A 13724-nucleotide genomic window follows, 5' to 3' on the forward strand; every position below is an offset into this window, starting at 1 on the left:
ACCCCAAAGCCATCCCTTGCACCCGTCAGTCCATCACATGATCCAATCACCATCCGTCCCATCTCGAGACATCACTCCAACCACTCCTTCTACAGATCCAAGACTGCCATGACCTTGACCAAAAAGAAGAATGCTATTTTGTCTAACTACATTCCCTCTACTAAATCCCTCCTCCTACTTTCTCACACACAAGAAGCTGACAGTGTGGAAGCTTCCGGTGCTAAAACGGCTTCCAAAGCTGACAACTTCTATGTGCCATGTTCAGTCTGTTCCCTGCTATGTGAATTTGTCATCTTTTTTTCAAATACTACTTTCCAAAATTACTAAGATTTGTTCCTACAATCATCTAGTCCAGTGGTTTTCAACCTGTGGCCTGCAGACCCCTGGGGCGGGGGGAGCATGTTGTTATCACAAAGGCTTGAAGAAATGTTATGATTTAAAACTTAAGCCTTGGTGGTCCATGGCCAGTGGTGGGATTCAGCCGGTTTGCATCACTTTGGGAGAACCAGTTGTTAACTTTCGGAGCAGTTTGGTGAACTTGTTGTTGAAAGAAATCATTAGACCAGAGAACTGGTTGTTAAATTATTTGAATCCCACCACTGTCCATGGCCACAAAAAGTATTTAAAAGGGGTACATGGTGAAAAAAAGGTTGAGAACTACTAAGTTAGTCTCTGTATGTTCAAAGCAGGGAAGTGTTCTGTTAAATAGACAGAGCAAAAGGAGGAAAAAAAATAACTTGTTGTCTGAGCCCTCTGACGGTTTTTTTTAGCGAAATGCCTCTAACCATCTGTAAATCTAACAAGATGTAAATGCTAAGCAATTACGGTTCATTTAAAGGTGAAAAAGCTAAATCAATAGGTTAAGTGATTGATGCTTCTCAATCAGATACTCAGCAGAAGATTTGGTCTTTGAAAGTCGGGCTGCGTATCCAAATAGATAGATATTCCTCTTTTCCATTATCCAGCATGCTATCATTTCCCCGTGTAGCTTTCAGCCAATAAACCTGGTTGCTGAATCTGCCTCTGGACTCCATTTGCAAATCTTGTAGACAGTCTGCGAGATTCATTTGCCTTGCCTTTTTATGGAAAACAGCCTAATTCATTTTTCTACGCTAATAAATGGCTTGGAGTGCCATTTATCATTCAGATTGCCTACCTGTCCAAATTTTGGAATAGTGCTATTGATTTGGGGGGGGGGACGACACACCCCACATAGTTAAAAAAAACAACTTGAAAGTTTGAAAGGAAACACAAGGAGAATTCTGCTTTTTAAGGGAAATGGAGTTTCTGTGAAACTGAAAATGGACTGTAGATAAAATTGACAATCTAGCCTTGTTTGTGTGACATTCCATTATCAAACAGAATTTTCTTCCTCTCCTTTTCAACCATCTTTTCAAGCAATCCTATCAATACCAGTTCAATTAAGTCCCACGCACATTTTCTATTTGTGAGCCGGCCTCAGTTTTTGAAGTTTTTAATCTCTAAATCAGCTTCAGTGTATTGTTTACCTTGCTGTAAAAGGACTGACTTTCTCGATTAACCATTGCTAAATTGAATTATTCCGATTGGGGCGACTTGAAAGCATTTCTGTTAAAACAATTTCAAGAAAACAAAGTGGCATTTCAATGCTTGAGTGAAAAGAAGCATTTAGCACCTTGGCAAAGCTGTCGGTTTCTGACCCATTTTTGTGAGCTTCAAATCATATGTTTTTTTTTCTGGATAAAAGCACGTATGAGGCCCAGGTGTACCTAGGAGAAAGAGAGAGAAAAATTATTCCCATTTTTGTAGATTGACAAGATATGCTTCTATCTATGACTCTTTTGATCCGCTGCCTCTTCCCCACCTATTTTATAAATCTATATATAAACCCATCCCATCTGAATTTTCTTTCCCTGAAGATGATTTGTATTAAGTGTTGTAAGTGTTGTACCTTTTTTTTTTTTTTTTTGCATTTATATCCCGCCCTTCTCCGAAGACTCAGGGCGGCTTATACTATGTCAAGCAATAGTCTTCATCCATTTGTATATTATATACAAAGTCAACTTATTGCCCCCCAACAATCTGGGTCCTCATTTTACCTACCTTATAAAGGATGGAAGCCTGAGTCAACCTTGGGCCTGGTGGGACTTGAACCTGCAATATTGCAAGCAGTTGCTGTTAATAACAGGCTGCATTAGCCTGTTGCGCCACCAGAGGCCACATGTACCTTGATGAATGTATCTTTTCTTTTATGTACACTGAGAGCCTATGCACCAAGACAAATTCCTTGTGTGTCCAATCACACTTGGCCAATAAATTTATTCTATTCTATTCTATTCTATTCTATTCTATTCTATCTTTTATGTATTCCATGCATCAAGACATATTCCTTGTGTGTCCAATCACACTTGGCCAATAAAAAATTCTATTCTATTGTCGTGTCCCACTCCTCTGCTGACGGCCAGGTCGGGGAAGTCCGTATCAAGCGTGCCTCTGCAGCTCTGCCAAAGTCCTATCAGAGTTCTCAAGGCAGGCAGGAGACCAGGAAGTGACTTCAGCAATCCAAGTTAGACTTTGCCTGACTCAGAGAATGCCAGAAAGCAGATCCTTTATATAGGCCATGGGGTGTGGCTCCATGACTCAGCACTTATCCAGGCCTGCCCCTCCCTTCCTTTTGCTGACGTCGCCTCTCTACTCTCCGGAAGCGAGGATCTCTCCAGCCTCCAGCTGTTGGTAATCTTAGCTCATGACTGGCTTCACATTCTTCAGGCTCACATGCTGTGGGGGAGGGGTTTAGTTGCTCCGTTTGCCTGGGCATGGTGCCAGGACTGGGGGCTGAAGGCACGTCAGGCCCTTCGTCTTGCTCGGCCTGTCCGGGCATGGTGCCAGGGCTGGGGGCTGGAGGCATTCCAGGACATTCTTCCGAACTATCAGCGTCCGGCAGGAGATAAGAGGGGCCCGGCTGCGGCAGGGGGAGCGAGCGAGACACAACATCTATTCTATTCTATTCTATTCTATTCTATTCTATTCTATTCTATTCTAGGTATTCCTCAATTTATGACCACAATTGAGCCAAAATTCTATGTTGTTAAGGGAGACATTTGTTAGGTGAGTTTTGCCCCATTTTACAACATTACTTGCATCCATTGTTAAGTGAATCACTGCCGTTGATAAGATGGTAACCCAGTTGTTAAGTGAATCTGGCTTCCCCATTGACTTGGCTTGTCAGAAGGTCACAAAGGGGGTCACGTGACCTTGGAACGCAGCAATGGTCATAAATATGAACCAATTGCCAAGCATCTGACTTTTGATCACGTGACCATGAGGATGCTGCAAAGGTGGTAAGTCTGAAAAATGATCATAAGTCACTTTTTTCAGTGTGTTGTAACCTTAAACGGTCACTAAACAAACTAGTTTAAAACAAGGATTAACTGTATTATCTTTTTTTCTTCCATTCAATTCTGTCTGAACTCTCTGAGACTCTCTGCAGCTTTCTTGGCAAGGTTTTTCAGAAGTGGTCTGCCATTAACTCCTTCCTAGTGATTGGTTCAAGGTCACCCAGCTGATTTGTGCCTAAGGCAGGACTAGAACTCACCGTCTCCTGGTTTCTAGCCTGATGCCTTAACCACTACATTAAACTGGCTCTTGATTTCTATTATAGCTGAAAACAAGCACTGTGTTGTGATCAAGGCCCAAGAAGTGATTACTAAACACAATTCAGTCCTCAACAAACTTATTTTATTAAAACAGCTGAGAATTAATTCATTCTCAGCTTAGTCCAAAACAAAAATTTTAATAACCAGTCCGTCAGCCTTATCACCAACCTTTGATGTCTTTGGCAACCTGCCAAAGGCTTTTCTTGGCAAAACCCCCACAAAGTTCAAGAGACCTAACAAGAAGCACGGAAATCAATGTTGCTTTTCCACAAAGAACCCAATGGCTCGTTGCTACTCTTTTAAGCCTTACGGGAGTGGCCAATCATGTTCTGGCCTTACTCCCAAGTTGCCCTTTTTTCTTCAGCTGTTCTTGCCTTCTGGCAGCTCTTTGCATGCGTGCACTAGGAACAGGCTCCTCCTGTTCCTCTGCCTCTCTGCTGTCTGCCTCTGGAGGCTCCGATGTCCGCGCATCACTCCCAGATGGCCCTGGCCCCATCTCTACCTCCGATACAGAGCCCTCGTCCAGGCCTTCCTCTGACTCCAGGACTGGCCCATTGTCCTCCCCAGCCTCCTCACTGTCTGACTCTGTTGCCAGGTCCGTGGGCTGCTGGTGGACCACAACACACTGGTAAAAGCTACATAGTGGAGCTCATGAGATGCTTTCATAGTACATGCAACTCTGTCAGCTGTTCTGAATACAGTATATTTATATAGATGAAGGATATGGGGAAAAGCAGATTCCAATAATGACCTAAGGAAATGAAAGTATTGCAACCTATAGCTCCAAACAGCTGGGGTTTCTGACATCAGCAAAGCGAGGATATCACCTACCACAACATGTCTGGAGACAGATACATGTTGGCCTGCTAATTTTATTTCAAATATTCTAGGACCCACCTGGGTGCAGTCTGAAAAGAGGATGTGGCAGACACAACTGAGAATAAATTTAACATCAGGAGCTTCCCGCTTCCTCTTATATGTGAGTTGGTGTCATGCTGTAATTCCCTACAGTTGCCACTTTCCGTTTACCTTCTCCTTCTGGGCCCAATTCGTACAACTGCCAGGCAGGGAGCAATTGACAATTATGGCTCCTTCTATTATTATTATTATTATTAATTTTTTTTAGCCCCCATCATTTTTTTGCAGATCAATAAGGAGAAAAGAGCAGCTGCAACAGCTGGAAGCCACAGTCAGCAACGACACCCTGCTGAAGATGGCCTTGGAAGGGCCTAATAATGCTGACGTTAATACTGAATCTTGAAAAGTTTTGATAGAGCAGTGGTTGAATTTCAGAGAATCCTGCCTCATCATAATTTATCTTTCCTTAGAGATTGTCAGTGTTTACCCTGAAGAATACCCGAAAGCCACCGATGTCAGGAAACTTACTCAGGGTTTGCCAGTCAAACTGAATTTGCCCTGGACAAAGGAAAAACGGTTAGAATTCCTAGGAAAAAAGGGCTTATATTTTTGCAACTGGAAATAAAACGTTGTTTTACAGGCATTGGTTCAGAAACTGAAACGCTGCCTAAATGTGTTCATTTAGAAATCTATGTGCGGCATCGTTAGTAATGGGCTCAGCATTGTTTTATCCACTCATCTCAATTAGGCCTATTATTATGACGGAAAACGGAGATAGCTGAAAGATATTAATGCTTTATGAAGCCTCTGTCACAATTAATGTAGGCTGCATGCATTTTCATTTACTTACTTAGAAACTCATCATTCCTTATGTGTGTTGCAAACCCTCTTGCAAATACAAATGATTTGGACTAATTAGCTTATATTGAAAAAAAAAAAAGAATGGGGGAAGGTGAGATGAAAACAAATAACACATGGCTGAATTGTAAGGACCTATATAGAACGAATCTCGCTAATTTATATGGATTTGGTAAATTCATTATGCAAACGTAATCAGATCTGATGAATCACCTAACTAATGCAGGAATAATTAGGCATGAACTACTGATGTTTCTTCTGAAGTGTTCCTAAAGTAATGTAACTTGTCAAAGAACTATGTTTGGGCTTTCATATGATAAATGCAACCTCTGGTTACAGGTAGCGTGATCACGTGTAAATGATGTTGGAAGAAATAAGCAGCTAAATCAAGGATACGCCTGGTCTGCAGGAATAGAATAGAATAGAATAGAATAGAATAGAATAGAATAGAATAGAATAGAATAGAATTTTTTATTGGCCAAGTGTGATTGGACACACAAGGAATTTGTCTTGGTGCATAGGCTCTCAGTGTACATAAAAGAAAAGATACGTTCATCAAGGTACAACATTTACAACACAAATGATGGTCAGTATATCAATATAAATCATAAGGATTGCCAGCAACAAAGTTACAGTCATACAGTCATAAGTGGAAAGAGATTGGTGATGGGAACGATGAGAAGATTAATAGAAGTGCAGATTTAGTAAATAGTTTGACAGTGTTGAGGGAATTATTTGTTTAGCAGAGTGATGGCCTTCGGGAAAAAACTATTCTTGTGTCTAGTTGTTCTGGTGTGCAGTGCTCTATAGCGTCATAACATCCAGTTTATGTCCTGGATGTGAGGGATCTGTAAATATTTTCATGGCCCTCTTCTTGATTTGTGCAGTATACAGGTCCTCAATGGAAGGCAGGTTGGTAGCAATTATTTTTTCTGCAGTTCTAATTGTCCTCTGCAGTCTGTGTCTTTCTTATTGGGTTGCAGAGCCGAACCAGACAGTTATAGAGGTGAAAATGACAGACTCAATAATTCCTCTGTAGAACTGAATCAGCAGCTCCTTGGGCAGTTTGAGCTTACCGAGTTGGCATAGAAGAAACATTCTTTGTTGTCCTTTTTTGATGATGTTTTTGATGTTGGCTGTCCATTTTAGGAGTGACATTGCCTAGAAAAGCGAGTCCAGGGAGTTGAATAAAGAAATATCCAAGTGCATAGTTAAGGTTGTAGTCCTAGGTGCACATATCTGGGAATATTTCTTTGGGCTTCTGAGAATATCTATGGAGGATTGCCGTGTGAGAGGTCTATAACATTCAGAAGTCCAGTTTTATTTATCAGTTCTGGCATACTACAAACTGGAGAAATTCAGACGCATAATCTGAACACAGCCGAAGGATACTTGTAGCAGGGGTTTAATTAATGAATTAAAGAGCTGCGGTGGCATAGTGGTTAGAATGTAGTATTGCAGGCTACTTCTGCTGCCTGCAATTTGGCAGTTCAAATCTCACCAGGTTCAAGGTTGACTCAGCCTTCCATCCTTCCAAGGTGGGTAAAATGAGGACCAAGATTGTTGGGGGCAATGTGCTGACTCTGTAAACCTCTTAGAGAGGGCTGTAAAGCACTGTAAAGCCGTATATAAGTCTAAACGCTATTGCTATTGCTAATGAAATCATAGTCTCTTCAGACTGATTATTAGATGAAGGTTCATGATCTCTAAAATATACTGTGTTAAGTGATCAATATGTTAACACCAGGAGAGAAGTGATGGCAACTTATTGGTTGGGAAGCGCATGAAATTCTGACTTTGGTGGATTTTTAGGAGACAAAGCAAGATGGAACAGCCACTGTTCTTTTGGGAGTGGATTGTGGTATCATCCAACATAAAGGGAACGATTATGGCAGATGTCTACCAGGGAGAAAGTGGTAGGCATAGCGGTGTCGTAACTATGGAGGGCTCTTTTATTCCTGGTGTAATTTAATACATATACTACAAGAAACGTCATTGCCAGCACCACCAGCACCATTATCATCATTGAAACTTGGGGGGAACGTAATATTAAATAATTACACCTCTCCCACATTGGTAAGACTGTGATCCGCTGATTGCTATGCTTGCTTCCCAGAAACTCACTATTAAAGTGTGCTTTCAGAGTGTGCGTTCTCTTTTTTAGATAATCTAAGGTAAAGGTTAAGGTTCCCCTCGCACATATTTGCTAGTCGTTCCCGACTTTAGGGGGCGGTGCTCATCTCCCTTTCAAAGCCAAAGAGCCAGCGCTATCTGAAGACGTCTCCATGGTCATGTGGCTGGCATGACTAAATGCCAAAGGTGCACAGAACGCTGTTACCTTTCCACTAAAGTTGGTCGCTATTTTTCTACTTGCATTTTTTTACATGCTTTTGAACTGCTAGGTTGGGACAAGTAACGGGAGCTCACCCCGTTATGCGGCACTAGGGATTCGAACCGCTGAACTGCCGACCTTTCGATCAACAAATTCAGTGTCTTAGCCCCTGAGCCACCGTGTCCCTTTAGATAATCTTTAGATTGTAAGATAATCTACTTGTATTTAAAACCAGGTTTAGATTGCATAGGGGGACGCGGTGGCTCAGGGGCTAGGACGTTGAGCTTGTCGAACAAAAGGTCGGCAGCTCGGCGGTTCGAATCCCTAGTGCTGCCGTGTAATGGGGTGAGCTCCCGTTACTTGTCCCAGCTTCTGCCAACCTAGCAGTTTCGAAAGCACGTAAAAATGCAAGTAGAAAAAATAGGAACCACCTTTGGTGGGAAGGGAACAGCGTTCCGTGTGCCTTTGGCATTGAGTCATGCCGGCCACATGACCATGGAGACATCTTCGGACAGCGCTGGCTCTTCAGCTTTGAAACGGAGATGAGCACCGTCCCCTAGAGTCGGCAACGACTAGCACGTATGTGCGAGGGGAACCTTTACCTTTACCTTTTACCTTAGATTGCATATCTTGAAAATAAAGACTTAGTTTGTCCTTCAGTACAGACTATAATCTAGTGGGCTATTTAAAAAAAAAAACTCTCTTCAGTCAAACTTGACTCCTGCTTGACGCATCCATATAGCTTTCTTGACACCAGTACAGAAGTAGTTTGTGGTTGCCTTTTTTCAGGATATTATTTCATTTCACTTATTTTTCAACTTCCCAACCCAGCCTACACTTCTGGGATTTTCTTCCAGCCTTCTAAATGATAACTGGGTTCAACTCTTTAGCTTTTCCAAGATCATCCAAGTTTGGCCTGTAGCTGTCACTGAACTGGGCAATACAGCAGTGCTGTGATGGCGGGGAGGGATCGTCTTAAGAAAAATACCAGCTGCCTGATTCCCCTTGCAGGGAGCTCTCTTGCAACAGGCCTGAAGGGTAGGTTAAGGTTCAGTTAATCTTGCAGAAATGATTTAGAGCCAACGGAAAGCCTGCTGATCAAAACATAATGCTATTTTATTTGAAATCAGAGATATACAGGGAAAGGAACTGCCTTGAACTAAGAAATGACAAGGAAAATGCATTTTGCTCCCATTTTCCTCCTTCCTCGATTCTTTGCCTTTTCTTACGGCTATAATCAATACATACAATACAGGGGTGAAATATAAAATTTGTTACTACCGGTTCTGTGGGCGTGGCTTGAGGGGGTAATGTGACTGGGTGGGTGTGGCCAACTTTTTTTTTTACTTTTAAAAGCATTTTTTATAGCCTCTTCAACCGAAGAAGTTGTAGAAAAAAAGCTTTTAAAAAGGTTCAGACGATCCCAGCTGAGCCACACGATCATCAGTGGTTTTTTTTACTTTTAAAAACATTTTTTCACCGAAGAAAAAATGCTTTTAAAAGTTTTTTTTAAAAAGCCCTCTGATGATCATGCAGCTCAACTGGGCATGGGGGTGTTGGCAGGGATTTTTGCTACCGGTTCTCCGAAGCACCTGCCACCATCGCTACTGGATTGGGTGATCCGGTCTGAACCGGAAGCATTTCACCCCTGATACAATACAGAATAGCAGAATAATAGAATCGGGCGGGACCTTGGAGGTCTTCTAGTCCAACCCCCTGAGGAGATCTTATACCATTTCAGACAAATGGTTGTCCAGTCTCTTCTTGAAAACCTCTAGGGATGGAACACCCACAACTTCTGAAGGCCTCTGTGGCTCAGACTGGTAAGACAGTCTGTTATTAACAGCAGCTGCTTGCAATTACTGCAGGTTCAAGCCCCACCAGGCCCAAGGTTGACTCAGCCTTCCATTCTTTATAAGGTAGGTAAAATGAGGACCCAGATTGTTGGGGGCAATAAGTTGACTTTGTATATAATATACAAATGGATGAAGACTATTGCTTGACATAGTGTAAGCCTCCCTGAGTCTTCGGACAAGGGAGGGATATAAATGCAAATGTAAAAAAAAAGCCATTCCACTGTCAAGAAATTTCTCCCTAGTTTGTATACTGAACATACACAAGCCCTGAATTCATAGAGTATAGTATTGCATAATATATAAGTGGAAGCAATTAGCATTTAGCCATGATAAAGCGTTGAGAATTAGCCCAAATGCTCAACTGCCATCCAGAGTTGTGCAGAATCCTGTTTGCAGAATTAAATGCAGTAATATACTAGGTAAACAAAATTATCATTTAAACAAAGGCAGATAATGAAATCATCTTGTACACACACAACGCTGAAATTTGGAACATTTGGATAATCAATACTCAGTTACCCAACCCAGCAGTGAAACTCTTTCAGAAGATTATAGGGGAATAATTTTAGCAAACAGAGAATGATGAAGGAAATTCTTCAGGCATGCCTGTCTGCAAATGTTATTCTTTGCACAGTTAAGTTGAAGCCAAAAAAATAAATAAAAAATCCACCCTCTTAGGCTACTTGGGGTTTAAGGCATCAAGGAAAGGAAAACATTTTTCATATTGCAGATTCTCCCGGCTAACATCTAGCTGTCTCAGAGAACTAATTATCTTCTTTATATTACAAGCTTTCCAGGAAGGAACTAGAAGTTGATTTTAAAAACCTAATCCCTAGTGTAAACATTTAAAAAAAAAAAAAAGAAACCACCTTACCAAACTCCATATAAACATGTAGTAAAATGCAACACTGCCTTGAAATGGAATACATAGCTATTTTGTTCTTCTGGCTTTGCAAAGAAGCCGTTTATTTTTGAACAAAATCAGTCTGTAACTGAGTGAAAGATTCACAGCATCTATATATCATGCCGTGACCCGGTGGCTCAGGGGCTAGGATGTTGAGCTTGTCGATCGAAAGGTCGGCAGCTCAGCGGTTCGAATCCCTAGTGCTGCCATGTAACGGGGTGAGCTCCCGTTACTTGTCCCAGCTTCTGCCAACCTAGCAGTTTTGAAAGCAAGTAGAAGGAATAGTGACCACCTTTGGTGGGAAGGTAACAGCGTTCCGTGCACCTTTGGCATTTAGTCATGCCGGCCACATGACCACGGAGACGTCTTCAGACAGCGCTGGCTCTTCGGCTTTGAAACAGAGATGAGCACCGCCCCCTAGAGTCGGCAACGACTAGCACGTATGTGCGAGGGGAATCTTTACCTTTTTATATATCATGCCACAGGTGAAGCAGTATGAAAAAAAAGAGGGTCCCCCAAGACCAACTATTTAAAGAATCCTGCCTTTGCAGTCAGACCCTTAAACAGATGCTTCAGACAAACAGCTGCAGTTGTGAAAGACTTGGTTGAACATAAAAGGTAAAGGTTCCCCTCGCACATACATGCTAGTTATTGCCGACTCTAGGGGGCTGTGCTTATCTCCGTTTCAAAGCCGAAGAGCTAGTGCTGTCTGAAGATGTCTCCATGGTCATGTGGCCAGCATGACTCAACACCAAAGGTGCACGGAACGCTGTTCCCTTCCCACCAAGGTGGTCCCTATTTTTTCTACTTGCATTTTTACGTGCTTTCGAAAATGCTAGGTTGGCAGAAGCTGGGACTAGTAATGGAAGCTCACCCCGTTACACGGCAGCACTGGTTGAACATGATGTTCAACATGATGTTGAACACTGGTTGAACATGTTTGAACATGATGGGAGATAAATAGTGAAAAATTCGCATGAAAGGGTATAGAAGGGGAAAGGTTCTTTAACTTTCTAACTTCCAGCAGTTTTCAATTTGGAAACGTGAAGGTATGTATTCTCAGGAGAATTTTTGGGCTTGTCTTTCATGAATGCATAATGCTTCATTTAAATTATTGAATTCATAACCATAGGGTATGTTGACAGTCACCAGCTTAGATTTACTTATTTATTTTGAAGGATTAGTCAGATTCATGGGATAATGGCTAAGGGGCTAAGCTACAAATCAGAAAGTCGGCCGTGCTCGGCTCTGCCATGAAATTGCTAAGTAGCCTTAAGCAACTCGGTTGATAGTGTCCTTAAGAAATGTTAGAACTTAAGGGAAGCCTCCTCCTCTTTTTATACTAATGTGTATTACTTCACTTCAAAATGTAATAAAGCATCTTAACTGCATTTGGAGGCGATGCTTTCTCATTTGTTTGGGGGGAAGGGGTGATGTCCTTAAGTCCCCAAATCCTGCTCTCCTAGGCATTGTTGACTCAGTCTTCCTATTGCAATGGAGAAGGAAAGGCTAAGAATATGAACTGACTTCAAGAATGGCTTAAAAACAGCCAGATAAACTCCTTGCCCTTTATTTCAAAAAGAAAAACTTAGCTGCTTCTTTTACAAGGTCGCAGGAAGTGTGGGGGTAATGTATGAGATTTGGGGGCAGGAAGTTGAGGTTATACAGCAGATGTGTACACGCCATAAATGCAGTGAAAGCTTAATGCACTTATATTTTTCATAACATTAACGAACAATTTCCAGAGAGAGAGAGATCCATGTAACCCTTGGGCTTTTGGTTTTACCCAGCCCTCTTTTAATGCTTTCAATTATGACATGATGGATTTGAAGCTCTTGCAATAGTTACTTTTGAGAAGAAAGAAAGAAAAAAGGGACAAATATTTAACAGGATCAACAGCATTCTCTTCATCAACGGATGTCTAGTTCGGATGAACCGTTGACCTTCTATGATTATAGGATGTGTCTTCCTCTTGATGGATTGCATAGATTTATTTATTTATTTATTTATTTAATCATATTTATATACCGCCCTATCTCCCGAGGGACTCAGGGCGGTTAACAGGCACTTAAAAACACATAAATACAGAGTAAAAAACAATTAAAAAACTTATTCTAAATGCCAACTATTTAAAAATATAAAAAATAAAACCCAGTTTAAAACCCGTAAATTTAAAATCTAACTCAGTCCTGCGCAAATAAATAAGTGTGTTTTAAGCTCGCGGCGGAAGGTCCGAAGGTCCGGAAGCTGACGAAGTCCTGGGGGTAGTTCGTTCCAAAGGGTGGGAGCCCCCACAGAGAAGGCCCTTCCCCTGGGCGCCGCCAGACGACATTGCCTCGCTGACGGCACCCTGAGGAGTCCCTCTCTATGAGAGCGCACGGGTCGGAGAGAGGTATTTGGTAGCAGCAGGCGGTCCCGTAAGTAGCCCGGCCCTATGCCATGGCTACATAGAGGCCCCCATCTCGCTATGATGCAAAGAAGCAATCCTTATTTTTAACGTATGTATTTTATTGATGAAGTACTCTTCCAATGAATCTTTCTCTGGATGTTGTGGATTGTAACTCCCATCATCCCTGGCTTCATGGAGAACATTCATCCATGCTAGGAGTTTAAAAAATGACTTGAAGACACATAATCAGTCAATCAATCAATCACTCATCCCTGACTATTGACTGCACCAATGTAAAATGCGATCTACAAATCAGGAAGAACTCACGTTGGACGAGGTTGTACTATTGAGTGCTCTGGTGTTTTATAGTTACTATACTTTCTCACAACTAAATTCCTAGTGCCTTACTGTTTTTGTCTCTTTATGGATTGACACTTTAACATTCAACTGGCACAACTACCTACCAGGTACATAATTGGTGAACAAGGGAAATAGCAGCATCCTGCTTGAAGGATGGAATCCGAGTCAAACGTTTTTCCAAGTCACGCTTCACTCACAGAAATATTTGATCTACATTCCTTCTACTGTTTTTCAAATCTCCCCCTCTGCAAACAATTTTTCACTTATGGGGTAGGATGATCCTGAAGTAGTTTAAACGGAAGACACCTTTTTTTTTTTTTTTGAATTTATATCCCACCCTTCTCCGAAGACTCAGGGCGGCTTACACTGTGTTAAGCAATAGTCTTCATCCATTTGTATATTATATACAAAGTCAACTTTATTGCCCCCAACAATCTGGGTCCTCATTTTACCTACCTTATAAAGGATGGAAGGCTGAGTCAACCTTGGGCCTGGTGGGGCTTGAACCTGCAGTAATTGCAGGCAGCTGTGT

This window comes from Ahaetulla prasina, chromosome 9 (genome assembly GCF_028640845.1).
Source record: "Ahaetulla prasina isolate Xishuangbanna chromosome 9, ASM2864084v1, whole genome shotgun sequence".
In the NCBI taxonomy this organism is placed as follows: Eukaryota; Metazoa; Chordata; class Lepidosauria; order Squamata; family Colubridae; genus Ahaetulla; species Ahaetulla prasina.